Here is a 25,941-nt window from a genome sequence, read left to right as displayed (position 1 = left end):
TTCAAAAAAAGTGCTTTACATTCATATTTCATCACTTTCTGGAGGTTCGCAGCTGGGTCAGTGTAACTTAATGAGACATCAGGATTGGAGTGGATGAGAATGAATATGTAATACCCTGTCACACTTATAGGCCAGAGGGGCTTTGATCACTCCGTCGAGTCTCGGAGAAGAGAAGGACAGAGAGAGGGAGAGAGAGAGGGAAGGAGAGAGGGGGAGGGAGAGAGAGAGAGACAGAAAAGGTGTGGTTGAGAGAAAAAGAGGGACAAGAAGAGAGAGAAAAAGACAGAAAGAGGGAGGGAGAGATATTTCTGTTAAATCTGCGACATTTTTTCTGTTTTGGCTGGAGAAAATTGGGTCTCTAAATTGTAATTGATTATAAATGAACTCAAGATAAAGTAGCCCAGAGCGCTCTCTCCCTCTCTCTCTCTCTCTCTCTCTCTCGACCATTATGTGAATCCATTGGGCCAAAAGCTACTTTCATCACTTTGCCATCTTCCTCTTTGGTGAGACCGGACCTGGGTCAAATATATAAACAGTATTTGCAAATACTTTGAATCGTTTCTTTTTTCCAGTAAAAATGACTCAAAGACAGTTCAGACCATCACAGGAAAGGATTTGGAAGTCAACTTAGTAAATTTCTCTGAGACTGCCAACTTGGCTGACACTATCTCAACTGTACTGATGAAAACTCCACCCATCTGACCCGCCACACAAATTGAAACAAGCGCTCGAACCGTTTTCAAATTGTGTTTTAAGGCCTGTAGTGTGTGTGTGTGTGTGTGTGTGTGTGTGTGGAGCTAGTGAGGAGCTACATATAAATTTTACAGAGAGCTGGCGACTGACAGGACGCTGTTCAATGTTTAAACAGAGGAGGAAGACACATCAACATACAAGCTAAATAAAGACGCACTCTTACACACATGCATGAGCCATGAACACACAAATGCACACATTTGTCAGTGCACATACAAATGCAAAATGCAAATGCAGGCAAATCACACACACACACACGCATTAGTATCTTAAGGCCATGCCATCTAGCATCCAATGTGTCATCCATCTATGTCTTGTGTGCTGCTCCATGTTATACCAAATGTCAATCAACTGGAAATTAATATGTCTTAGGAGAAGGGAGAGAGAGAGAGAGAGAGAGAGAGAGAGAGAGAGTGACTGGTAGGGATGGATAGTCGACTCCAAAAGACTAGCTTCTCGATTCCATCACATTGATTCTGAGAATCAATTCTAGTCATAAATGGAATTGGAATCAACTCCTGTTGCAATCTCGACTCCAAACTCTGGAATTGAAGAAACTGTTTAATTTAAACAAATTTGTATTTGTAATTGTAATTTGTAATTTGTAATTCATTCATCAATTGGACAGTTGCCTACAAAACCTGTTGAGCAAACCAGACTTTATAGGACATAGTTTTGTACCATTTTGTGGTAATGTAATAAATTAGTCTTGTTGTAAAACTTAAATTAGACTTAGAATCGATTCCATCAATTCCATTACAAGGAGTCGGACTCGGAATCAACTCCAAAAAATGTGGAATTGTCCGTCCCTAGTGACTGGAAAACATGGGAGAAGATGAAGAAGAATCGAGTCATTTTGGATCGCGACTTCAGAGATCTTGCACTGAGAAGAAAGTCAGAGACTGAGACAGTGGGAGGAGGGAAGGGAATAAGGAAAGAAAACAGGAAAAAAAATAGGAAAGAAAGAAAGGAAAAAATAGAAATAAGAAGAAAGTCATATGGACTCACTGCAAAAAGCGTCCATTTTAACAAAATGACACTTTCTTCTAGAAAAATTCTACAAAATTCTGGAAACAAGTGAAATTATCTAACGCCACTGGCAGATTTTTTCACTTATTTTAAGAAAATTACGACTTTAGGACTCAGTAATAGACTAAGTGACTTGTTAAGATGGAAATTTTTTGCAGTGCTCACAAGCAGCTGGTTCATTGGACAGGGTTTTGGTAACCTGTCATCCTGCCAGGTTAGAGATTTTGGCGGCAGGTTGAGTCACAATAAATCTGATTCCAGTTCCTCTAACTTAATGATGGACTGCGCTCTTTGACTTAATTTACATTCCCTTTATTCATGCCACATTCACTCCTCAGCCCATATATTACACTGACATTTCACTTCCGCTAATCTTGACTCCAAATTTGCCCTCAATTCATTTTATTACACCAGGCTTTCCAAGCATGAATAACTGCTGATGTAAACTCCTGTCTCCTTCTACCCATAAACCCTTGCGTTTTGGGGTCGTTTCTTGTTGTTGTTTCAGTTTATGTTACTTACTCTGAACAAACCACACTTCTTCTCTTGTTAGAGGACTGAGACTTGCATTTTCAGGTGTCTTGGTGCCTTTATTGGTGCCACCCGAGTTCAAATAAACCACTCCAAACATGCTTTGAGCGCCCTTATTTTGAAATATAAAAATCCCTTTTCCCCCTTTCCCCCTCTCTCCTTAACTCTTTCTTTTTCATATTTCTTTTTCTAGCATTTCTCTGTTACATGATCATTCATTCTTGGGTAACAGGAATATTGTCAGAGAACAATTGTTTTTGTATGTTTATTATTATTAGTATATTATTATTTATTATAAATTGTATTTGGATAGTGTATATATGTATTTGTACAATTTGTACTGCTTTCCTTGTTCAAGTTTTGCTTTTATGTGAAGCACATTGAGTTTGCCTGTGTAGGAAATGTGCTATATAAATAAAATTTGACATTTACTATGGCTGTGATCCGTCTTCTCTTTACTGTAGTTACCGGTTGTTTGTAATGTTGATGATCAAGGAATCAAAGCTTCTTCTCCTGTTGCACTCAGGATGAAAGCGTACACTAAACGCCCAAGATGTAAAATGAGAATCTGTGTCTGTACTGCTGTAGTTTCTTCACCTGCATGTTTCCAGTCTCAGCAGAAGCCGGCTCCTCCTCTTCAGCAACCAAAAGCACACAGCAGCCAGCGAGGTTTTTATCTGAATGGGGACTCTGTCGAGAGAGATTACTCGTAAGGAAACTAGGGCAGTTGCTTCCGGTCAAGGATTGCGGCTGGCAGGCTGATCCGAGTTGTGGTTTCACTCTGAAGCTGCTTGTGTGACATACGCACACACACACACACACACACATTTTCTCTCCCATCCTCTTCTTTTCCTCTCTTTCTCTCTTCCACCCACTCACTTTGCCTGTGGATTAGTGGTTGTTCCTTCATTGGGAGAGAGACAGATACAGAGAAAGAGAGAGAGAGAGATGGAAATAGATAGAAGGGCAGAGGAAGAGAGAGAGAGAGAGAGAAGGGGAAAGAGAAAAAGAGAGAAACAGGGAGAGGGGAACCGAGGAAACATGACTCTAGGTTTTTCCAATGTCAAACCAGGTTATTATTTAATCCACTCAACATGAAGATAAGGTAGCACACACACACACACACACACACACACACACACACACACACACACACACACACACACACACACACAATCTCAGGAAACATAAGAGCAGATGAAATACCTGGAAATCACTTTCTCCCTTGACCTCAATGTTGGATTAGATAGGGAGACACACGCACGTGCACACACACACACACACACATACACACACACAAAACATGTTTTTCCTGTGGTCCGATCTCATGATGTATGGCGAATACCAATTACATTTGGTGAGTTTCTCCTCAACCTGTGTCCTTGAGATAAATCTATGTATAGAAATCTGATTTCATTTGCCTGTGGCTTACAATTACTAAGAAGATTCCTTGAGATTTTGGTCTTGCCCTTGGCGTAAAACGAACCTCCCCCCTTCCTCTGGATTCACTCAGCATAACCACAGCAGGAAAACGACCTCCTCTGATTGAGAAGTTGGGAAGTGAAGTGATGAAATGAAGTGTAATATATCCAGAGGTGTAAACTTAAAGGAAAAATCCCCCCTTGTACATTCTTGCACTGTTAGATATCATCAATTTATGATGTTCAATGCATTCCAGGAGTTATTTTGTGGTGAAGTGTTGTGATTTACTTATTTGGTGAATCCGCTTTACCTCAACCTGCCTTGTCTACTTCTACTTCAGTTAGTGATTTCCTACATTTCCCAGAATGCCTTTCGACAACCCCCAGGGAACGAGCCTGAACTTGTTGCATTCAGCTGTTGGTTATACATGTAGGTGGCGGGAGTAATTGTGATGGAACAGTTAAGAGTTTTCCCAGTCTAGATACAGTGAGTGTCACCACTTACTCAACACTCAACATGTCTCTCTGCTGCATTGCATTCTGGTCTCTCTCCTGCTCCTGTGGGTGGAGAAATTGGTCTCTCTCTCCTCTTCTACGATGGATTTCTCCCTGTATGATTGTTGAACGTCCTGAAGATCCTGAAACATTTTCTGATATCAAACTCCATTGTAGCTGCTGGAAACATCTCAATTTGACGTCACATCGTCTACATCTGGACAGTTATCCACAGGAATAAGAAAAATACACCACCAGACAACAAAATGGGCCCAGGAATGCAAGGTCCATTGCCGCTTTTAACAGTGTTAAAGTGTTACATTTTTTCCTTTAATGCTGAGGATTAATGTTTATTTTATGATAAATGAATTAGAACCAGGACTAAAACATGCCACATGGGAAATGTTTGGAGGCAATGAAGATGTACAACTTTCTAAAATTGGAAAGTAATGGGGAGTGACAAACGCAACTAGATGAAAACAGATGCTGAAGGAATTAAAATTAATGCATGACTTATCTCGTAAGACGGGGGACATGCTAGAGGATTATCGGACCGATCAACACCAGATTTGTCCATCTTCAGTCAGAGGCTTGGTCAGGACCGATGGTCATAATGTCGCCCTGATAATATCAAACATGTTTGATCTGTACGACCCGACATCTGCAGGGTCCTGAGCAAATCCTGCGGTTCTTGGGGATCACAGATTCGCTCCAAGTGCTGAGTTTACAGTGAGGAGAGGCAGAGCGAACTGAGTCTGGCTGTCTGCTTCGGTTGTTTTGATTGGATTCCCGTTGGTTTGCGAGTTCCTGCGAGGTTAGAGGTCCTGATGTCAGTGACGTTTCAGGAGTCAGCAGGATAATCTGTTATATTGTCACACGTGTGAGACCCCGTCCTCGCCTAATCGTCTAGTGTGAGCAGACTTCCGACAGAGACAAAAAAATCAGTGAAATCCGCCGTTATGCAATGCGCTTTCAAAATCAGCTTGGGTTTTAAGAGTGCTCCAGTGTGTCGCCAGCCTAAGTGGTACAAAGCTTCTCAAGGTCTCAAGCCTTAGTCAGGACTGAATCATACTGTTGTCAGGTATCCTCTGTATGATAGCTGTGTACACACTGAGGTGCATTGGTGCGGTCAGGGATGAGGAGAACGCAGCATCTGTTATGAACACCAAGGTTGACCAGGCTTACTGAGCCAGTAGAAGTAGGCTTGTAGGATCACGAGTCGCAACCATTTCTCTCCGTAACCTGTGACTTCATTTAATGTGCAATTCGATGAACCCGGCACTGTTCGTTCTTATCATTGAAGACGATTCTGGGAGTCAAAAATCCTCTAATGCAGTGATTCTCAAACTTTTTCATATCAAGGACCCCTAATCTAGTCCATATTAGAGCCACGGACCCCCATTTGATGAGATCTGAAAATATTTGTATTGTCACATATGATTTTGTCCAGAATCCCATGACTATCTGTATTCTAGGTAGAGAGATAACAGAGAAACTATGATCAAAACAGTCAGTCTTCTACATTCTCTAATTGTGTTAACTTCTTGTAAATTAAATAATGGTGAAGTTTAACAATTCATCAATTTGCTGGGGACCCCCTGGAACCCCCTCAAGGACCCCTAGTGGTCCCCGGACCCCACGTTGAGAACCACTGCTCTAATGCTCTTCTTGGGAACCCATGTGTTCGTTCTTATTTACTACTGAAAAATATTCTCTGGACTGTATTGGAATGTTCTCCCACACTTGTTGTTGATGAAAGGTGATTGCTGGGAGATCTCCCATTCAAGTACAGACATGACTCAGTATATGCCGTGCAGATGATCATTTATTGAGCTCAGACAGCTCAGACATGTTTGGCACGGTCTCTGCAGCTGAAACAAACAAACAGAAATATCAATACTTGAATCAAAATATAAATCAAATTGTCAATTGAGAAAATATTACAATAAACAACCCAAAATAATATCAGAAACAGAAAACAAGCATCAACTGTGACGCTTGCTGTAGAAGCTGTAGATGTGTTCACCTCCATTCACCTAAAGCCCAGCTCAGCTCCACATCAACCAGCTGCAGCTTGTTGTCCTTGATTAGGGAGCTGCTACATGTCCTTGATTACCTGACTGTTGATTACCTGACAGGAGTGCAGCGAGTGTGCAAAACCCCAAACCTCTCTAGGTGCTGTCATCAGGCAATGTGGGTAGTGGAATAAGACCGACCTTCCCAATAGTCGAGTAGTTGAGGATCCATCACCAAAACAACCGAATCCAGCTTCAAGTCTTCATTTGGTCTTTGCCATTTTTGGCGGGACTGCATGGTAGGTATGTAGTCTTTGATGAATCTGGACCAGAATTGATCTACCAGTACTTGACTATAGCGTCATCTGCGCTATAGTCGAAGTTAACGGTTCTCAATCCTGGTCCTGGATCACCACAGCCCTGCTTGAATCTGACTGGACCAATCACCCTTGAATCCAACTTTTCAATACATTAACAGGCTAGAATAGACAAATGTTTAATCAAATAATTACATCGGTCATAGATTAGATTACATTTTAATGAGCCGCAAGAGAACACCGTGTATAATTTTTGGGGAACTATAATAACGGTTGGCAAATTTGACATCTCAATTGCCTGAAAAGAGGTAATTTGTCTTGGTGCGGAAACGTGGAGAACAGACCAGATAACACTAATAGGGAGGATAATTATTAACACCAGGAAGGGGTTCTTAAAGTCTGTGCACACAGTGTAGAGGATTGATACCATGATACACTTTAGTCCCTTGCTGTAAACCCAGTCCTAAATTGAAATCCTTCAACGTCACATTTGATGATGGATCCACCTTACATGGGACATGGAGGGTTTCCTTTCTGGCTCCAGGATGTGTTTGCATATCCAATGTGGGAAACATTGGAAGCATTAGGCGGCGGCCACACTGATCTGTTGGAAAACAAGACAGAATGTTGTGGAACGTCAACATGGTGAGAGAGGCATAAATACAGTATCCTAGCTTTGCTCATAACGGTGCTTCAATCAGGACAGACTAGGATGAATGCTCAAATGAAAAACTTTATTCATGACATGAAACATGATGGAAACTTGATGGAGGAACTCCTCCCATTCGTGAAGTTAGGAGTACATCCGGGACGGACGTAGGAATTCAAGATTCAAGATTCAAGACAACTTTATTAATCCCTAAAAGGGCAATTGCATATGACAGGTCGCAGCAACACCTAATAATACACTCATAATACATGTACATACATAGATAAAAAAAAAAGGGGGGGGGCAGCTATGTGTGAGACCTCCTAGCTCTGTTAATAAATAAAAATAGGATAAATAAATAAATGTAAGCACACAACCAAAAAAGTGCTATAAGGTATTGAGCAGCTGGACAGCACTGCATTTTCACTGTTACCTGCAAGTCCTTTATCCCCTCGATAAAGGACTTGCAGGTAACAGTGAAAATTCACATGCCAAGATGTGCTCTGAAAGACCCAGTATACTCTGTGTTTTCCTCAAAATGTGTTGGTCACAAAAAGAGCCCAAGTCTCTCTGCTTAGTTCCAATAAGCAGATTTTCACAATATTATTCAGACTGTTTCTGTCCTTAAGTGACAAGCAATTGAACCAGCAGATAAAAGAAAATGTTAAAAGATGAAGAAACTCAATACAAGATTGATAAAAACGACTCAGAATCACTGTACTAACAGAGAAGGAGTTCAACTTCCTAAGGAGATGAACCCTCTGCTGGCCCCGTTTCAGTATTTACATCCCACTTAAGTCGGTTGTCAAACACTGTGCCCAGATAGTCAACAATTTCAATCTTCTCCCCATCTATGTCACTCTCTATGACGGCATCTTTGCCTCGTCTAAAATCAATTATCAATTCTTTAGTTTTAGATACATTTAACTCCAAAAAGTTTTTCCAAAAATTTTTATAAAAGCAGGGAGAGCCGAACCATGGTCACAAAGTAGAGGCGAACAAAGTAGAGGCGAACAATGTAGCTGCCATCTTTACAGCTTCTGCAGCTGTCAGTGTACATAATATAGAGTAGAGGTGATAAAACACATCCTTGAGGCGAACCCGTGTGTCTGAGAGACGGCCATTCTGCTGTCTGTCAAACAAAAAAACTAAGATCCATAAGACAAGTTGATGTGATAAGTTAAAATCAGAAATCAATCTTTCAATTAAAAGACAAGGTTGCATATTATTAAAAGCAGAGGAAAAATCTGCAAACAAGAGTCTAGCGTAGGCTTTAGGTTTCTCCAAATGTTTGTACAGAGTGTTGAGGATGAAAAGCTTAGCGTCCTCAACACCTTTACCTGCCTGGTAAGCAAAATGTAAAGGGTCAAGCTTCCCCTCAGTAGCCTTAAGAATCCAGTTTTTAATTATCTTCTCAAATGTTTTCAGAATGAGTGAAGTAAAGGCAACTGGCCTAAACTCGTTAGGCTGTTTGGGATTATTTGGGATTATTTTTCTTAGGTACTGGCACAACATAAGAAGATTTCCAAATACAGGGAACTTGACTGGAATCAACTGAAATTTGAAAAATATGTTGAAGGACACTACCAAGCTGTTCAGCACAGTGGTGCAATGTATGGCCATAAATGCCATCAGGACCTGGGGCCTTCCTTACATTGATGCCCTTCAATAACCTTACCACACAGCCCTCTGATATCATAATGTCATTGACCGAGGAGAGTGTTTTTATACGAAAAACCGTGCCTTTCAAAATGAGAATAAAATACATTAAAAACATCAGGCAAGTCATGGTCCTTGACAGGTTTCCTAGTATTGTCTATATTCTGATTTATAGACTTTATTCCCTGCCAAGCTGCCCGAAGGTCACCACTGCTATACTGTACTTCTATTTTATTCCTATACATTTTCCTTGCTTTCCTTATTTCATTCCTCACTTCTCTAGATATTACTTTCTTATCCTGGCTGTCCCCTGTGAAGAAAATGTGCTTCTTTTTATTTAGAACATTTTTCAGTTCTTTAGTTACCCAAGGTTTGTTGTTGGGAAAAACAACAATCTCTTTACAAGGAATAATAGTGTCTACACAAAAAGAAATATAGGAAGACACCACTTAAGTCAGATCGTTCAAGTCATTACATGCACCATAAAAAACGCTCCAGTCCGTGCACTCAAAGCAAGACTGCAATTTGCTGAATTAGGATGTCCCCCTGGGGAGTTCCTCTGGAGCCTGGTCATTGGTGGTGATGGGGTGGAGGAGGGATGAAGGTAAGCACAGTGACTGGAATGACAGCAGCATACGCCATAGATCTGAGAGAAGGACAATAGCATAGCAGGTGACGTGTTTATACTCCTGTCACTTAGACAATTGGCTCTCTGAAAAAGAGAGGGAAGTGATGGCTAACTCTGATTGGTTCTCTGGAAAAAAGGGGGAGAGTGTTTGCCAACTCTGATTGGGTAAAGAGAAAGCATGAATGAACGGATGATTTAGGTAGTCTTCCTGATTGAAATTGCGTAATACTTCACTACTTCACAGCAGAGGTGGGATGTAACAAAGTAAAAATACTTAATTACTGTACTTAAGTAAGACTTTCAAATATCAGTACTTTACTCAAGTTTTTCTTTCACTGAAGACTTTTTACTTTTACGGGTTAGGGTTAGGGTTAAAATAAAAATCTGTACTTTCTACTCACTACATTTTCAAAACAGACTTGTTACTTTCAGGAAATCATCAACTGATTTTCTAAGGAAAATGTCTTTCAGCATCAGACGGCTTCCATCCCGGAAGCAGCTCATCAAGAGCCAAATGTGATTGGCTGCTTGTTCAGCAAAGTGGCACCAAAAATTAGGGAAAGGGACAGAGAGAGAAGCAACGCAACAAGAGAGAGAATTACTGTTAGTGAATTCAGCTGCTAGGGTTCAGGTTTGTGATCTGAGCTGCAGACTCTTTCTTATCTGGGATTCAGAGGAACGCTAAACAGAAAACCAGTTTAGAACATTAGAAATGACTTTTTTAGAGAACGACTTTTACTTAAGTAAATTTAAGTCCACATACTTTTATACTGACTTGAGTAAAGGATTTGAAATGATACTTCAACTTCCATTATTAAATTTAATATTTTAAATGAGTATTTGCACTTTTACTTGAATAGGGAATTTGTGTACTTCTACCACCTCTGCTTCACAGACAAAAGATGAAACAGACTATACAGTATAAATTCAACAAGAAACTGATCTTGAAAATCTACAGTCATCCCAACGTTCTACCAGCCTTTCTCCATTTTATCTTTGTTTTGGTCGTACCGTTGTCTCTGTTATGCCACTATTTATTCCAAAACAGACGTAGGAACGCCTCTGATTGGCTGAATGGACGGTGACAAATCTGTCCGTCCAAAAAAAAAGTTCAACTGGATTGAAAACAGATGGAAATCACAGAGAGGGCTCATGTTGAACATGAATTATCCACCATTTGGAAATAAAAAGTGACAAGCATCATCTCAAATCAGTTAAAGTGAAGCAAAAAGCTGCAGTAGTATTCCTGAACTATTGACAGATTCTCAGGAAGCAAAACTTCCAAACTGGATAGGTGCCATTTTGGAATTAAAGGTTCATTAAGTAATCCATGCCTTTGTCGACATCAATTGGCACAAACAGTAATAAACACTGATAGGTTGAAGTCTCTGGCACAGTTGAAAATGCAAGTAAGTGGAGAGGTAGGAGGAGGTGTTGGGAGTAAGTGTGTGTGTGTGTGTGTGTGTGTGTGTGTGTGTGTGTGTGTGATGGCAGCCTCCTCGCTCTTTTCCAGCCTTGCCCACAGTGCAACATTCACACAGCATTTTGGGCACTTTCCAAACCAGCAACTGGACGGACGCCACAGACTTAATGCAGCCTGTCTATTGGACTACTTAAAGGATTACACTCTGAACTACAGTGTATATATTTTATATGGACTGCCAGTTCTTGAAATCTTTGCAAGCAAAATTCATAGAGGATGAAATGTAAGATTTGTATGAGCCAATGGAAAATGGAGTTTGTAAAGAGTAATAGAGAGAACTGCAGATAGAGTCAGCAGTCTTGCCTTGCTGTATCGACTTTATTCCATTTCTCTACGTCTCTCTTTGTCGATCTCTCCGTCTCTAATTTTCTATCTTTCTTTTATTCTTTCTCTGACTCTTTCTTTCCCTCTGTCTGTTTCTGTCTCTTTGTCTGCATCTCTTCTCTTTAACTCTACAGTACAGTCTGCCTCCTTGTATTCTCTCACTCTTTTGACTCTCTTTCTTTGCATCGTTTCTCTGTCTCTTCTGCTGCATCTCTCTCTCTCTCTCCCTCTCTCTCACTCACACACACACACACACACATAACATCACAACTTCAAAATGCCCACAAAATGATGCGCCATTCACAGTATGTCTGTCTGCATTTACAGGAAAATGTGTGTGTGTCTCGGTGCGGTTGTCTGCCTGTGTGTGTGGACCTGAACAAATACAGATTCTGCACATTCCCATGGTGCATTCCTGGCACTGACATAGACTAATCAATTAAGCAATTTAACTGAATGTGATCTCAGCTCTTTGGCTCCCAAGTTGAACTGCTTTCATCTCTTCAATGGAGAATACAGAAACATCAGGCTACTTGGCTTGCTAGCGTTAGCAACTACAGATTAACATATTACATACATGTAGAAGCGCTGTTTATAGTGATAATTGCATATGGAGAAGATTATGAGAGTTGTGTGAAAAATCCCAGCAAAGATATAAAGATTTATAGTTGAATTTACATTTTCACAATAATGCAATATTGCTTATTTTTTGTTCATTCTACACTGCTCAATAAAGAACAGACAGGATTTGTAGAGAGTGATTTCAAACTACACCGTGACTAAGTTTGATAGCATCCAGGTACAGAGAAGCAAAGTGTTTGTGTTGAGCCTGGGTTCTTCAAACTGTCCCATGCCACAGCTGATTAATCATCAAAACATGACGCAAAACGCTTTTCCATGATTCAATCGTGTCTCACCTTGGCTGTGCGGTCATGGTTGTGTCATCTGTTAACACTGACGTGCTCATTCCTCTCGGGACACGCTCCAGAAGTCTAAATATGGAGAACGACATTTATGATATTTACCAGATGCGAGCTATAAATGACTGGGTTCGCCATGTAGAGCCAGCAGTCCAAGATCACTCCCCCTTTTCAGAAAGGCAAATTCCAGTGAATGCATTCGGAGTATGCGAGAGACTGGAGGTATTTCCAAAGAACATGGATCATCTAAACAGACAGTATCTGATATTTTCCAGTTGAGACGGCGTCGGCTTTCTGTTCCAACTCTACTCTCATCGTGGGAGATGAAACTCAGCCCTTCCCAATTTCTGGAGCGCAAGGATTATTCGAAAAAAGGAAAACGAAAATCGAGTTTGAATTCATTTTGCCTTTGCTTTGGGTTTTGTCACACAGTGTTTGACTCCTGCAGACTGTACTGTATTCATAGAAAGTCAGGAGCAAAATCTATTCTGCCACGGCCCCGCTGTCTTCAATTCAATCTTATTTCCTCCAGTATTTCCTCCTCTCTGGCACCAGCTTGTAAGTGTTGGAAAGAGGATTCAAGAGAGAGTATTTCTGTTTTGCTCTTTTTATTGGCAGTGAAAATTTATCTTAAAATACGAAACCTAGATCCAGTGCTGGTAGGTCTTTCCTGGGAAAAATCCTCTGGCACACAGAAAGTGATGCGTTTTGTGTCTTTGGTTTGTTTGGAACAGCAGAAGAAGAACTGGGTAGTTAGCATGAGCAGCGATAGCCACCATGGCTGAACAGACAAAGGAAAAAGAAACTCAAACTGCATCAACAGAACAATCCAAGCTCCGCCCACACTGTTTGATTGACAGGTGATCTGTGGGAACTGCAGTGCAGAATGATAGTGTTGAGTGTGAGTGATGATGTTGCCGTCTTGCACTTGTCTATTTTATTATTGCACATATTCAAATATTATATGAACATTTTATTTGATTGTTTTTTTCCATTCAGCTCCTACATTGTGTTTATGAACTTGGAAAGGAAATAAATGTTTCATCAGCCATCAGTTAAAAGACTTGGCCATCGCTCAGCTGGAGATGCCGCATGACGTATTCCTCGTATACACTGGCACCCGCTCTTCAAACCTCATTCCCTGGCCTCTATTAATTATCTTATGAATGATCAAAGGGACGAGGCTCTGCTTTACTAACGATCAGTGGTGGAAAAAAATCCTCAAACCCTGTACTAGTAGCAATACCATAATAGAAAAATACTTAATTAAAAGTAAATATTCTGCATTCAAACATTTACTTAAGTAAAAGTACAGAAGTATTAGCAGTAAAATGTATTTAAGTATCAAAAGTAAAAGTTCTCATTCTTTCAGAGTGTTACATGATTGAAGCATTAACCTGTAAGAAGTATTTTAATGTTGTCGGTCTAACTGCTCCATATACTGTTGGAGAGTTTAAACTCTAACAATGCAACATATTTTATGAGCTTATCGTATGTTTTGCATGTAAAACCTTATTCTGCAAAGTAACTAGTAACTCCAGCTGTCAGATAAATGTAGTGGAGGAAAAAGTGCAATATTTCCCTCTGACATGTAGTGGAAGAAAAGTATAAAGTCTCACAAAATGGAAATACTCAAGTAAAGTGCCAGAACTTCAAAATTGTACTTAAGTACAGTACTTGAGTAAATGTACTTTTCACTTCTGCTGACAATCAAACCATGGAATAATTTTTGGGACGTTTCCATAAAGGCCAGAATTGAAACTTCAAACGGAGGCTGTGGCTCCAGAGCCTGATACTGCGAGCCGCCGCTTCCACAGTCATTTTTCATTTGTTGTCTTGTCAGTCGCCTTCCTGCTTCCCAACAAAGAAGTGTCGGAGCCCGATGCAAATTGAATCAGGACGATCGAAGTCGGGGGAAACGTAGGTGAGGCGACACACAGCCGCCAGGTGGAAGCTAGCCAGACACCGGCCGTGTGTATGTGTGTGTGTGTGTGTGTGTTTGGGACAGAAATATTAAAGCGAGGTCATAAGAGGCTGTGTCAGGACAGCCTTTTAGTATTCATGAGGACGACTGAAGTCCTTGGGATCTAACTGGTGGACCTGCTCTTTCATCGCTCTCTCTCTTTCTCTCTGGCTCTGTGTCTATCTTTCTACTCTATCTCTTCTGTCTCTCTTTCTCTCTCTCACTCTCTTTCCCCACTCTTTCTCTGTCTGGCTGTCCCTTTGTCATTTTTTCTCTGTCTCTCTCTTTGAGGTCTCTCTCTCTCTCTCTCTCTCTCTCTCGCTCTCTCTGTACTTCTCTGTCTCTCTTTCTCTCTCTCTTTCCTGCAGTGGAAACCATGCTGTATGTTGAGGGGGAAATTTGTCTTTTAGAGGCAAAGTAGAAGTATTATAGCAGCAATGATGACGTCATTCATACAAATAAAGTTATATCCAAACCAGTGGTCAGATATTCCTCTCTTTTAATCTAAAAGCAGGCTTGTGACTGGAAGGTCGCCGGTTCAAATCCCAGAATCCGCTGTGAAAATTCAGGTGGGGGAATTGTCGATGTGCCCATGAGCAGGCGCTTAAAACCCCAGCTGCTCTAGTGAAGCTAATATTAAAAATAAACTAATAAATTATAGATTTGTCTCTGCCTTTGCAGTCAAACTCATGTGGGTAATTGTCTTTTGAAAAGTTTTTTGACTCACATTAAAACAGAGAAAAAAAGTTCTGTAGAGATTGGCTTAGTTGAACCAAATCTGTCTATGGTAGACACTAAACTTGGGCCTATCTCCCATTCATAAATGCCACCACTGCTGCTGAGTTTCCTACTATAATTGTTGCTGAAGCAGTGCTTTTTGTGTAACGGTAGTTGTATAATGGTGCCATGTATTTTTCTTTGAAATTTAATTCCTTTGGCTGATGCAGCACAAAGAGCAGTGGAACCACAGACTGTAAATGCAGATGACAGTGACTAGTGTTGCATGCATAGCTCTTTGTTGCGACTGAGTCCCAGTACAAACCAAGAACATCATCAGCATGTGCGGCAGAGCCACCAGTAACTGCCTGCTGTCTGCACGATAGGCTGGAAATGTGATTATTGAGATACATGCTTTGCCTCTGCATTATATGTAAACCTTATCCATGCCTAGTTTATAATACATTTTTAGTATCAGTTAAGAAACACTGAGTCAATGTTTTTGTTGTACACAAATTACACTGATTAGTGTAAGTGAGTAAGGGTGGATTTTCATAATAGGCTGTGGAAAGAGCAACATATTCAGTTCCAGTCGGTTGAAAAATAACTTTTGAGCAGTGTGTCCAATGCTCTTCTCTATTTTGTATTGACAAAGAATTTACTTTGGAGTCAAACTCATGTGGGTGATTGTCTTTTGAAAAGGTTTTTGACTCACATTAAAACAGAGAAAAAAAAGTTATGTAGAGATTGGCTTAGTTGAACCAAATCTGTCTAAAATCGCTGCTTGACATCATGTTGCTCTGACATCGCTGAGTTCCGACATTCTGGACATTCCAGAGCTTCAACATTCCAGAGTTCCGACATTCTGGACGTTCCGGATCTTCGACATTCCCGAGTTCCAACATTCCGTATTTTCAACGTTCTGTACCTCGGCCCTCCCTCATCCTGTGTCGGGAAAACTGTACAGATGGAAACTGGCACTGGACAGTAAGTCTATCCACAGATGTACAAAGGCAATGGTCTAGAAATGTATGTATGTGAGTGTGTGTGTGTGTGTGTGCGTGTGTGTGTGTGCGTGTGTGTGTTCGTCCTTGCTGTAGAAATCCAATCCCCGTGGCTTAGTGATATGGGGACCTTTAGTTCCTGTTTAAACAGACAAATAGCGCCAGGGACTAGCAAACAAACGCACTGACATTTAGTATGCAAGTAGTGATAAGGTTGGAAACGGCTCTGACATTGGTTGAAAACACATGGGGGAAGAAAAGAGAAAAATACATGGCACACATGAGAGAAGGACAGACAAAATATTATCTTTTTCTCTCTCTGGGTCATTTGGATGGATTTTGAATAGCAGCTAGTTAGCTAGTTATCTGGCTAGCCGGCTAGTTGTAGCTAAGCTAGCTGCTATTCAAAAGGCTGATAGATAGACAGACAGATAGATAGATAGATAGATAGATAGATAGATAGATGGCAAATGTGAGAGAAGGACAGAAAATAAGCTTGCTACGGCTAGCCAGCTAGCTAGCTAGACTGATGGATCTATAGATAGATAGATAGATAGATAGATGCAAGGAGAAAGAGAGATTATGCAAAGAATGAGAACATAGCCCTGCATTAACAAAGACGGATGGTTTGACAGGTAGGTAGATAGATAACAGATACTTACGCACAGTTAGATCTGCAGAAAGGGAGCGATCATTTGCTCTAATGAAAAGCCATTTTTCAGAGCTGTAACACCCAAATTACCCGTATTTTACAGCACTGCGATCATTTCTTGGCTGGAAAATGTAATTCTTCCCCAGAAAATGATCATGTCACATTCACATTATCAGATTGTCCAATTCGTCCTCTGTGGAGCCGTTACATCGGTTTGATACCACAGACCAGGGTGCCAGGGCAATCTCCTCCCTCTGTCTACGGTAGACGTTTGCCTGATAAATATTTTAAAAAAGCATTTCGAAAGATTGCCCATGCACATTTGATTAATGCCGAGCTGTTCCGTCGGTGTGGGGAAAACACATTTCAGCCAAGCTTTAAATTCCCCAAATACGACGCCATAAACCAGGTCATAATTACTACAAGGTGTAATAAAGTGTCTCAGGCAGCTAGTGGCACATAAGTCACTTCCAATACAACGGGCTGGATGAAAATCATTTGCCACACTACACTACAGCGCGTCAGTCATTAAGGAGCCCGTATTTTCCGACACCGCCGTCATCCCAGGGGTGTAAATTTGCGTCCGGCGTCATCCGGCTCGTCCTCGTCATTATCACCGTAATTCCCAGCGATACGTCAAAACGTGTGAGCCGGCTCGCTGCCCTCCCCCTGTGCACCCCGGGATAAAAGCCCATCACGCTATTAATCATCGCTACACACTCCACAGAGAGAGATATGGATGAGTGTGTGTGTGTGTGTGTGTGTGTGAGGTTTCCGTGAGTGTGTGTGTGCAGTATGTGCGTCATTGAATATTGCTGTTTTCTACCCCCCCCCTTTCTTTCTTTCAATATCTCTTTCTTTCTGTGTGTGTGTGTGTGTGTGTGTGTGTGTGTGTGTGACTCACTACACAGTAAGTGTGTGTCTGGTGTTGTTATTTCAGTGTGTGTGTGTGTGTGTGACTTTCTGTGAACCATACATACCATACACATACAACCATGTGTATGGTATGTATAGTTTAGGTATGTGTTAGCGTTTGTGTATGGCTTCAGTGTGTGTGTGTGTGTGTGTGTGTGTAAAGTCAGATGAGATAGAGATGGAGGTGAAAGGTTCTCCATGCCTCGTGTAAATGTCAGCAGATAGGAATCCCTATCATGTTTTCCTCCATGTTTCTCCCTGCTGTTAGGCTATATAATCCTGTGTGTTTGTGTGTCTGTGTGTGAGAGAGAGAGAGAGAGACAGAGAGAGAAAGACAGTAGTTGTGTCTGTCTTTTTGTGTGTGTGAGAGTGAAGGAAGGAAGGAAGGAAGGAAGGAGGGAAGAGAAGTTGAGACTCATTTCTACCCTTGCTGGTTTAGGATCAAATCCCAGCAGCAGCTTCTCTCCTCTGTCAGCCCTCCATTGTCTCTCTCTACCTTCCTACTGTTTCAATGAATAGAAACTCCTACGGCCAGTGGACTGCCACCAAGTTGTCTTCTCTCCTGTGTGTGTGTGTGTGTGTGTGTGTGTGTATGTGTGTGTGTGTGTGTGTGATTGCCCCCACGTACAGATAGCCAGAGTTGTTGAGAATTGGTCACTCGTCGATTTCCAGGAAGAGTCCAACATCCTCTTCTATTATTTTCCGTAGATAAACACAGAGTGGCAGACCGCAGCAGGGTGAAAACAGGCCAGACTAAACACACCGTGTCCCAGCTCACACATTTCCATCCAAACCGCATATTTTTACATTGACGGTGAACCGAATTTAAACATCTGCTTTGTATGTTTTTTATCAGTCTGTAGGTGTGACGACATATTCCATTAACACACCGTCAGCATACTGTAAAATGGTAAGAATTAACTTTGTAGTGCTAATAGACATAAAGAAATTCTAGCAGCATTGGTGGTCAAGCAGTTATCTATCTATCTATCTATCTATCTATCTATCTATCTATCTGATAGCTACCTGGATAGCTGGCTAGCTGTCGCAAGCTAGCTGTTATTCAAAATCCATCCAAATGAACTAGACAGAGAAAAAGATAATAGTCTCTCTCTCCTCTAATGGGTTCCATGTATTTTTCTCTATTCTTTTCCCATGTGTTTTAAACCAATGACAGAGCCATTTGCAACCATGTCATTATAGCCTACTAAATGTGTTTGGTGAAACTAGCTAACAAGATCCTGGCCGTTTCTCAAACCCAAGCATGCAAAGAACGGACTTGTGTTCTTGGGGAGAACGTTCTTGCTAGTCGTTCTTGGAAGAATGACCTCGCAAGGTCACGAGAACACAGAACGCTGTCGACAGTTTGAGACGATGTGTTCTTGCTGGTATTGCGCAATACCCCCGCAGGTGCTAGCCTGCTGGCGAGCCAGTTTGTGGAGCTTCTCAACTCCGAAAACGTTGGAGCAAATTTTCGATTCAATTTTCGTAAAACTGCCAATATTTGAAATCTACACAGTTGATTTCTCGCCTCAAAAATTCTCAGAAGTGAATTTAGTGATGAAATAGCATACGAAAATTGTAAAAAAAAAACGTAACGTTGTCGGCCTCTCTGCTGCTTCCCGCTCCTCGCTTGAATGCCGAAATGAATGCTGGGATATTTGTGTTGACAAGTTCATACAAGTTACCGACCGATGCATCCTCGGTAAAACGGGCGTGTCAAGAACACTTCCAGGAATTTTAACCGTTCTTGGCGAAATGCGAACTTGTGTATTGAGACAGCACTTGGGCTGCGACTGATGATGTTTCACAAGGACACAAGAACACAAGTACAGACAAGAGCGCAGATTGAGAAAGGCCCCCTCTCTCTCTCGCGCTCTCTCTCTCTCTTTCTGTCATAAATGAAGTATGAATAAAAGAGGTCCTTGAGCCAAACTACCCTCAGTGAGAGGATGGTAAATTCTAACACATGGACAGGCCACAAGCCTATTTCACTGCTCTATGAGTGCTATGGATGGATGGATCAGCGGATGGATGGATGGATGGACTGATGGAAAATCATCCATCTCTCCCCACTGAGGCAGTCACACTGTAGACTAAGCATGTAAAATGATTCCGTCTTTGTCTTTCTCTCTATCCACCCTCTCTTTTGTAAAGAGGACCACAGACAAACGATTATGGGATACATCTGAAGGAGTATTGATAGGCAATTTAACCAAACATTGCCGTGATTCATTGGTTCTGCCTAACATGCTATATTAAACACGTTCATTTAGCAACATTGATCTACCATGTTGCCCTTGTCAAAGTCCCGAAAAATCTTTCTTTACGGAGCTGTTTTTTGAGTGTGTAGTAGGCCTTTTCTACACGTATTCTATCACTATCAGCACCTCACCAGGACACCGGTGAGCATTTATCTTTCTTCCAAAAACACCTTGATTTTGTCACGTTTGCCAAGCTGCTCATCATGCAGCAACAATGCCCATCTTCCTCAGTTGGCAGTCTATCATCGCCTTCAGGAATAGGACTGTGAAGTAGCCTAGCGCATTGGGATGGGAGCCAATTAAACTCCTGGTACAGCTGAATGGATGAGTCAATGGACAATGGATATAAGTGTGTGTGTGTGTGTGTGTGTGTGTTGAAGGTGCAGACAGACTTATTTAGAATGAGTCACCTGCTGATTTCCAGTAAAAAATCCCCGGTCTTCCCACAGTGCTGGACACCATGGAACAGTGAGCAGTCTGGAACATTTTCATTCTGTTCCTCACCACACTGGTTTAGTGCTCCAGTGCTACTTCAATTCAATAAGTAGAGCAAGGCACTACCAGCACTTGCCAGGGCTGTGGGTTCAATTCCCTGTGTAGCTCGATGGAAACAGCGTGGCTTTGATTCCCATGTTAAAAATGTAGATTTTGTCCTTGGACTCAAAATGATTTTGGGAACACATGTAGGTTCTTCTCATATTATTTATTTACTACGTGACATAGCCAACATTCAGCCTATCTAACATTACAGAGACATGGGTAGGGTCTGAATATGGTTTGACCAATATGGGTTTTTTGAAGGTTGATATAAATATTGGTTGATATTTTGTGCCGATATTCAATATTTTTAAAATCTGCCCCAAAAAAAATAAAAAAAAATTACAAGTATTCTCCCACAATTTTGGCAGTGTGGAAAAGCCCTTGACACAGCATTTCGATTAAAACTCTACACTGAAACTACTATTACTACTACTACTAATAATAATAATAATAATGATAATGATAATAATAATGTGTACTATGAACATTTTGATCTGATGTGAATCAGATCAAAATGTCACATTACAATCAATTCAGGTTGAGGACTTCCCATAGACAACCTGTGTAGTATTGATCAAGTACTACCATTAATCAATCATTAATGTAATCAAACATATTACATAATATCCATCATATTTTAGGTGGACAAAACTGATTGGCCAATATAGGATTTTTAATTAAAGCCCCAATATCAGCCTGATAAATCAGCAGCCCAATATACTGGTCTAAGTGTAGGTGTGATGGCATAAAATAGCCAGTAGCTACATATGAAATTAAATTTCTCAAGTAATAAAACATTGTCTGTTTCTCCAGAATAAAGTAGAGGGTCCATTTTAATGTAGGAAAAATAGCAAGCACTGTCAATAAATTAGTTAAATATGTCACTGTGAATAGGTTCCTGCTGTACAGTGTTGCAGCAATTCTACTACATCTATTAAAAAGTAAATCAAATTGCTGTCTTTATTTTCTTTCCCTATCAAAGTTACTGTCAACTTGCAACGAAACGCTCTACAGATTTCCTGTGCATTTTCTAGGATTTTCTGTGTAACTCGTGGTCGTCTCTCCACAGGTTGTTTTACCTACTGACAGAGATGAAGGAATATATATTGTAGCAGAGGGCTATAGGGACAGGTTGCTCTGTCTGAGAGGATGGAGCTACAGAAACAGATATCCACTTCCTAACAGAGGATATAGCGAGAGACATTGTCTCCAAAGTTTGAATTTCAAAGTTCAGTTTTCAAAATCTCACAAACAAGAAACATTTGCCCCTTATTCTGGCCAAAAGTTAGAATCTGCAGAGTTTGCTGCTCATTAAAAACCTCCTCCCAGGACAATAGGAACAACCAGGAGGAAAACAAACAAGACAGAATATAAGAGAGACATATGAAAAAAATAATATATAATATGGACATATGAGATCATACTTGCCATGTCATTCTTTCCAAATACCATCTGTATTTTTGTATCTACATGTGCTGATGTGACTGGAAGTGACTGTAGGATTTTCATTAGGTCCTTGTTGAACTACGCATGTCGATGTCCCTGGGTCAACACACCTACATGATGTCCCCCATACATAATGTTATCTAAAGTAGCTATTTTAATGTGTCATAATGCAATCATGCATAAGTAACATCTAGAACGGTCTTTACCACCGGCACAGAGTTGAACAAGTCAAAGATGTGATTTTAAAAAAAAGTTGAAGAAGAGGGCGCAAAATACACATAACAAAACCATGCACTATCTATCTATCTATCTATCTATCTGCTGGTCTGTCTGTCTTTGCAACTGTCTCTTTCTCTCTCACTATTTCTCTCTCTCTCTCATAAATATGAATTACGCGGACCCTTGAGCCCACTTTCCCTACAGGAATGGATAGTGAAGTAACACATGGATGGACCAGGAGTCTATTTCCCTGCTCCTTGATTGCTTCATGGATGAATGGATGGATGGATGGATGGATGGATGGATGGAGAGAAAATCCCATCTCTACACCCCCCCCCCCCCCCCCCCCCCCCCCAGGAGAGTCACATTGTAGACCAGGCATGTAAAATAATTCCCTCTCCTCATCTTTCTCTCCGTTATCCTTCTGTTCATCTCTTCTCTGTGTTCACTGATGCACAGATGTGAGCAGGTGGGAGCTATACGGGGGGGGAAGTCAATAACAGCCGTACGAACACGTCCCTCCCTATCCATTTACCTGTTACCGCCACGGATCACTCGGCTGGGAGGAAAGATAAAGGAAATAGAAAAAGTTTAGCTAAGCAGGAAGGCGATTGCTAACCCGGCGGCAATTACTTCCCTTACTGCACTGGGTGAAAACTGATCAGTATGTCATGGCAAGTTTGTATATAGAGCGGCTTTAACGAACAGGTTTGCCACAAAGTGTTTTACAGAGAAGAAAGGACGCAGAAACGAGGATAATGCAAACAACACAAACTCCCTGAAACAAGGCCAGAGCTCTGTGTGTGAGTGTGTGAGTGAGTAAAAGAGAGTAGATATGGGAGTGTTGTATGATAGGAAGGCACTTGTATCTCCAAAATCTCAACTTGAAGAAAAACAGCCTTATTTTTTATTTTTGAAAGAGTTTCAGAAGCCCAGTGGTCATGAAAGTTTCTCAACCCTCAGAGGACTTTGTAATCTCAGATCAAATGAAAGTATTGAAAAACACCGAAATTGGACTTATGAGGTCTTCAACTGACAACAGCAATATGTAACTCATACTCGTATACTGCAATATGAAAGAATGCAATATCTACAATGTACAATATGCTGCAATATGGACATTACAATCCACTAAATTGTGAGATTGACAAGTTTATGGCAGAGTTGCTTACTTGAAGACTTGATCAATATTCTAGCCGTTTAACTTTTTTTTTTAAAGCCAAATAAAAAGAAAATATAGTCTTAAAACCTGAAAAATTGTCATGCCACACTTACAATATTGATAAAAAATTGCTGATAAAGAACTGTTATCACTGTGAAGTTCGACAGTATAGCAACATTTAGCTACACAGTAAATATAGACAGACATAATTAATTTGATTAATTCAATAATAATTCAAATGTTTTGTGAAAGACAAGACACAACAAGACAAAGACAATCACACAACATGAAATAACAGAATAGCCGTCTGCATTAAAGTGTCTGGGCAAATACTTTTACATGTCATTTTGAAATCAAATAATGAGGTTTATCCTTTGCACAGAGACAGTGTTTTACAGTTTTGCTGTCAGTTCATGCAAAGGAGGTTTTATAAAACCCAGTTAGATTCAGTCCTTATAAGTATGTTCATGGAAAAGTGGAGAGATACCGCACTTTAACGTTTAATGTTCTTTAATGAAACACCTTGCTTTAAAAAAGACTGAAAAGAAGCTTCATGTATCCTAAAGCCACGTCTCACACATACCCACACACACACTCCTACCACCCTCCCACGCACAGAGAGAGCGAGAGAGACAGTCAGAGAGAGAGAGAGCGAGAGAGACAGTCAGAGAGAGAGAGAGAGAGAGTCAGTGAGGTGAGCGTAACATTTTAACATCAGCCACACGTGATGTGACATCTGCGCGTCCCTTTAATTTTTCATCCCGTTCCTCCTGCACCGCGCTTCTGCCGAGTGACTTTAACCGGTCTAATGCTGCCAGACCCCTCTGTGAAGCTGTGGGGCGATGACGACAGCCTGAACTCACTCCGACTAAGTCAAACATCCGGATCAAGATGTTAGTTTTGTCAATTAAACAAGCGATGCATGCTGGAGCGTCTTTGCTGCCACTGACTTGAGTTGCTGCATATTTGATGCTGCGCCATTTTTTTTATGGTGTACGAGGTCTATGTCTGTTGCAGAGAAACACTTAAACCCGCAATAAGCCATATCAGACCTTATAACCAATCCTGAATCTAATGTGTGCTATGTGGAGATTTCATTGAGACATAATGAGATAAACCAATATCCACACAGCAGTCAGTTGTGTTGCTGTTTTCACCTCTTTTCTAAAGCTTGTTGTCAAATTCCACTTCAAAATGGACATTTATTTATATGAAAACGTCGCAGATCATTACTTTAAAAGACAACTGAGTATACTTTGATGCACAACATGCCTGACACCATCTGAATTATCCTAAAGTCCCACGAATCATTTGCAAATACTCGCAGATCTCGGTCTGCATGCCGCACCGTGCCGAAGTCTGAAACCCTTTTCAGCACATAAAAGAGACATCAAATCAAATCGACTTTGCCCAAAGTGTGTTTTTATATAATAATGATGTCTCAAAATCAGTCTAACGTTGCATCAGATATCCTCTGATGAAGTGCTGCCCGCCCCCCCTCAAACATAAAAGATGGGAGAAAAGCAGAAGAAAGGGGGGATGATGAATTCCCTGGGAGATAAACTTAAGTTGAAAACCCCCGCTTTGCCGTTTCTGATGGATCCCGCTCAGCATCAGATAAGACAGCGTGATCAGTTAGCTTTAGTGTTCGTCACGTAGTGCCGGAGAGACGAGGGTTTGCTCCAGACGGAGGGCAAGTGCTTCACGTAAAAGTGTGTGTCTGTGGCCGTTAACAATAAGCCACAAACACAGACGACAAATCCGGTGACTCATACTCAAAGGACAAGGCATGCTCATACATCTGCCTTAGATTAGAGCTATATACAAGGGTCGATAAAGTCCTCCTTCATGCATTTAACTTGCAACCTGAATTAACACTGTGGAAAAAATGTCTCTTGCATGTTATACAGAAGAATAGAGATGTGCTGATATATCGAAATTCAATATATCGCAATATGAAAATGTGACAATATGTATCGTGGCACAGAAAAATGAATTGCTATATTAGCTCCATTTTATTCTGCTGTAGTAATTACAAATGAGACACTTGACCATCACAGTTTCACAAGCTCTCCATCGTAATTATATTATTTGCACTTTCTAATGACATTTTGAAATTGTTGTTTACATTCTAGCGAGCCAATGCCATCGCTAGAAGGATTTGTGGCACAGACATAAACATAATTCTGCACAGTCAGACTTTGCTGTCATTGGACTTTTATTTATTACATTGTATCATGGTCGCATTGAATCGCGAACCCCCGTACTGCGTATCGAATCGTATCGTGAGATCGTCCCATCCCAACAGAAGAACCAAAAAACGATATTTTTAAAAATAAATTCAAGTGTTCCAGGCAATTCCTTTTGACGTCCTATGGTTGAAAAGAGAGGAAAACGTGACTGTTCAAAAGATTTCGTCATTAGTTCAGTAAGCATGCAGTAAAATCTTCTGCCATGGTAGACGGTCAGGCTGTGGCAGTAAGCTTAAAGATTAGAGGAGCTGTCATGTGACCGGAGGGTTGCAGGTTCAAATCCCCAGAGTGCCTGGAAACATCTGGGTGGGGAAAGCTCATGAATCGCGATCTGCTTTCCCTCAACAGCTGCTACTGTAGTGCGCTGGAGCAGAGTGTGAAGCAGTGCTGAAAAACATCATGTGTGTTCAATGAAACCTGTCCCTGGACAAATAAAGGTGAAAAAAATCGAATTCCTCCTGCATAATCCAATCATGAGCCAATAGACTAGAGCCTGACTTAGATCCCTTTTCTCAGTAAGGAGATAAAGACATAGATGCTGTGTAAAAAAACGAGTAGGATGGCCTTTCTCCTTTTAAAAGGA

Source organism: Centroberyx affinis, unplaced genomic scaffold (genome assembly GCF_046629955.1).
Source record: "Centroberyx affinis isolate AG114_WGS23_722 - 3 ecotype Tasmania unplaced genomic scaffold, CSIRO-AGI_Caff_v1 ptg003674l_1, whole genome shotgun sequence".
NCBI lineage: Eukaryota > Metazoa > Chordata > Actinopteri > Beryciformes > Berycidae > Centroberyx > Centroberyx affinis.
Note: the sequence above shows the minus strand (reverse complement) of the source record.